Below are 4667 nucleotides of genomic sequence, written 5' to 3' on the forward strand. Positions count from 1 at the left end.
GTCACAGCGTGATGAAAATAATTTTTCTCTCTGCTAAGTATATAGCGCTTTAGGGGTCAAATAATTACCGACCACAAATTTTCTGTTTTACCGACCCAGATTCTCTACATTACCTACAGAATTCGGCCAAATGCCATTTCGGCATAAAATTTTTTAAACAGTTCTGGCGGGAAGCGTGAAAATTCATCCTCAGTTATTCTAGTCCAATCTATCACGGATTCCAATTTTTTCCATATCCACAGAAGTAACTTGATAGTATCAAGTATATTCACAGATAACGAATATTGATGAATCATGGGTATAGAACTCTACATAGATTTGAAACGGAAATTCTCTAATGGAGAACCCATCGTCATGTATGAATGACGCATTCTTTCAAACAATAAAAAAGATATTAGTGTTGATGGTGATCTATGAAAATTTTAATTCCGAGGATTTAATATTTATATCGGATCTAAATTAACCATGACATATATGGACCCATCTGAATTTACGCATTTTGCTATGGCAGATATATGACTATTCAATTTACTGCTTCCTTTCAATATGATATTTTCGGGGTTGTAAATTTCTCACGTAAAATATACTTGTCCACTTTTTAAAGAGCGCGTAAGTGAGGTATGAAATAGTATTAGTTGCATTCTTTCCTTCGCATCACTAATTCTGAATTGCATTTTCAAGCCACGAATGACCAAAATGATCGAGGTATTTTCGAAATAGCTACATCAATTATATTACTCATGATGAGATTTCATATGGACGCCGAGTGAATAATCAAATTACGTTAGAAATAGTAATTGATTCAAGAATTTTTCAGTATAGTAAATGAGTAAAAACATTGAACTTATGAATATAATAATTTTCTGCAATAGAATGCAAACAGTATAACTCTATGTATGCGAGAATTTTACTCTATATATAAAAAGAAAAGAAATGAAAGAAAGGAAAAGGCATCGCTGTTGCGAAGAGCCTTATCATCGAGGGTTTCGGATGTCCGTATCAGACATCGGCTGTGTCCCGGCACGTAAGCCATCACTTCCCCTTACCGATATAAATTCCTCAACACTTCCCCTTATTCCGTCATCATAAAATACAATACCTCCCCTTCGTATTCAAACAAGACGTTCCTTGTTCTTCTTTCCCCCACCTCCCTACAGAGATCATTCGGCACACGCCGGTGAGCTCTGATTCTCCTCTTCAAAACCACCACGCGACTTCAAAGTCTTTCCCCCACCTCCCAATACTAATTAAAAAGTGCCATACGATTGACACACACAATTAACTCTGACACCTAAAGGTTAACGCTTAGGGCGTTAATAAGACAGTCCCGGCGTCACCGTCAGCGGAAACAGATCAAGGAATACCAAGTGAACTCCAAGTAAACTCCAAGTAAACTCCAAGTGAACTCCAAGGATTATCAGTGGTTTTCTGTCATTATATATTATTGTGTTAAGATAAAAATCTATTCAATTTGTGAAATCGTAGTGATATATATATATTTTTTCCTTTGGTTTACTGTGATTTATAAAAAAAAACATTCATTTCCCAAGTGATTTCCCTTCAGGAAATCACAATAATCCGTTGTGATTGGTGGAAATTAATTAAATTCTTTCCTGATTTCCTTTCAGGAAATCATGAAAGTTCCCATTTATTGAATTAGAAAACAAAAGGAAATAATAGATTTTTTTTTTGTGATTTTTTTTTGAAAATAAAACAATAGTTTTTTTTTGAATAATTCGATTAATTGATTACTAAATTTTGATATCAATTGATCTTATTATTCAAAAATTTTTCAATTTAATTTGTCAAAATTTTAATTTACTTATGTTTCCGCAGAGTAGTTTGATCTAATTTGGACTGGTCGAAAAATTTTGATTCCTTTATTTGACCTCATCTTCTGTTGACATCTACATCACAATTGCCTCTACATCAATTGACATCTACATCAATTGGCATTCGCATCACAATTGTTATCTACATCAATTGGCATTCACATCACAATTGTCATCGACATCAATTGGCATCTATCTACATCCATTGACATCGACATCAACCGGCATCTACATCACAATTGCCATTTACTTCAATTGACATCTACATCAATTGACATCTCCACATCATAGCCTGACACTGCCAGGACGTCGTTCCAGCCATCGGTTCCCTCCTGCCCTCCCCTTTCTTACAACAAAATTTCCGAATTACCCGAAACCTCAAAGCAGAACATGTAAGTCACATGAATTCAATTATTCTTTCCTATTGAAATGAACAGATTCTAAAGTCAAGGAATCGGGATTTTGGTATACAAGAAAAGGATTAAACAAGAATTCAAAAATCTAAAAAAATACATTTTTCCCTCTGATTAATAAAGAATTAAAATTTTTAAGGAAACATAAATTTTCCTCTAAATCAAAGGAAATAATTAAAATTTTTAGGAAAAATACATTTCCCTCAGAATAAATAAGAAATAGAATTTTTGGAAAAATACAACATTTCCTCTGATTAATAAAGAATTAAAATTTTTAAGGAAACATAAATTTTCCTCTAAATCAAAGGAAATAATTAAAATTTTTAGAAAAAAAATACATTTTCCTCAGAATAAATAAGAAATAGAATTTTTAGGAAAAATACATGTTTCTCAGAATAAATAAGAAATAAAACTTTTTAGGAAAAATACATTTTTTTCACTGAATAAGGAATTAATTAGAATTTTAGGAAATATACATTTTTCCTTCTGAATAAAGGAAGAATAAGAAATTTTTTTGTACATTTTCCTCTGAAGAAAATAAGAATGAGAATTTTATGGAAATTATATTTCCTCCAGAATAAGGAGAATTCGAAATTTTCGTAGGAATTTAATTCCCTCCAAAATAAAAATTTAAAGGAGAAATAATCTAATTACGATTTAGTTTCCTCTACGAGGTATTAAGGGAAGAAAAGGATTGAGAATTATTTCCTATCTGGATTTCTCTCGAATTAAATTTTTCTTATGATAATCCAGATTAAAATCACAATTAGAATTTATAATTTTCCACTCCGAATTAAAAGAATTCTTCAACTCAATTAAACTAAGAAAAGCTGAATTGAATTGATCGATTGATCTATGATGACCTTCTTTACATTTACTTTGAGATCATTTGTCTCTTTGAATCCAAATTCAAGTATCTAAGCAATTTAACATCAAACATTCGTATCGTCGCCATTTTGGGTCCGCTTTGGACTATTTAACAATCATAATTTCAATTAAAACCCCCTGATGAATGAATAACTTTTATTCAATTATCGAGTTCAACTCATTACAACCCTTGGAACTAGAATCTTCCCAATATATATTCTCGATGATTAAATTGTTCAGTATTCTGACGTGAAAAATCAGAGAACGATGAGAGAATATAAACAAAACAAAAAANTATTGTATCTAAAAATATATTAAAAATATTTTGAATAATCGATTTTTTCATCGTGGTTTATTAATACGCCCCTAAATTAAGTCAACACTCCGTTGGTCGCGCTGGACTTACGAACGTCGTTGGTCGCGCCCTTAGCACCGCGCTGCACAGCAATAATCGACATAATGATTTTTCATCCTGACTGAGATTTTTCATCCTCAGTGTTACCCTAAATTATATATTCAAATTATATATTCCGGGATAAAAATTTCAAAATCTTACTACCCATGATATTTTTGATGGAAATTTTCATTGATTGGACTTTTAGACACTTCAAAATGAGATGTCAAATTTTTTCAAATTTTTCTCAGGCTTTACTGCAGTGTTATTTAAAAAATTGGAAAAAGTGCGGCACGGTGCTCATAGTGCGACCAACAGAGTGTTAAATGCTCTTGCAACAGGAGCAACAGAGACGACACTAGGCGAATCCCTGCGCAAGACAGAGACACCCCGGGTTATGCGTGCGACGTCGCGCGCCGATAGATAAATGCTAATATCTCGAAAACTGTAAATCGTTGAGACTGGAAGAAAAAACTATTTCATCCACCATGAAATTACATAAATTTTTTGGTACCCTATTTTCACCTATTTCGGCTGCACGGAAATTAAGCGATTCATTGATTCCCAGAAGTCAATCGTTAGTTAATCAAATAAATTCGCGGGAAGAGCAAAAGTCTTATTCACCGCAAAAATTATTGAGCAATAAGAATAATTTTCACGTTCATTGCGTTCTCGCTCAGTTGTCTATAATAATACTCATAATGATGAATACTAACATGTATTCATAGGCTGGAGATTAATAATAGAATAAAAATCATTTGAATCAATAGGAGACATCAGTATCAGTTAGTCTACATGTTTGCAGTATGCTAGCTCATTAATGATTGGACAAAAATCATAAACATGGAAAGACCCGAATGGAATCTCACTAGAAACAATTTTGCAAATACTGGCGATTATAGAAGAAAGTTACAAATTTATAGAACACAGAATTTTCTAACGAAACTATTACGACATACGTAACGGGAGTTTTATTAATTCAAAGTTGCATCCAAAGAGGATAGACCTGAGTAGAGGCCCGGATCGGGGGGTTTGACTGACTCCAAAAATGTTAGTTGGTACCCCACGGGAAAGGCGGCGTCCCGGTCGAATTGTCGGTAAATGTGAGTCGGGTGCGTGAGTAACTCGGCAGTAGCAGTCCCGCTGTGACAGGGACAGGTT

The sequence above is a fragment of the Diachasma alloeum genome, unplaced genomic scaffold, assembly GCF_001412515.2.
Source record: "Diachasma alloeum isolate Michigan unplaced genomic scaffold, Dall2.0 Dall_scaffold_00802, whole genome shotgun sequence".
Taxonomy (NCBI): Eukaryota; Metazoa; Arthropoda; class Insecta; order Hymenoptera; family Braconidae; genus Diachasma; species Diachasma alloeum.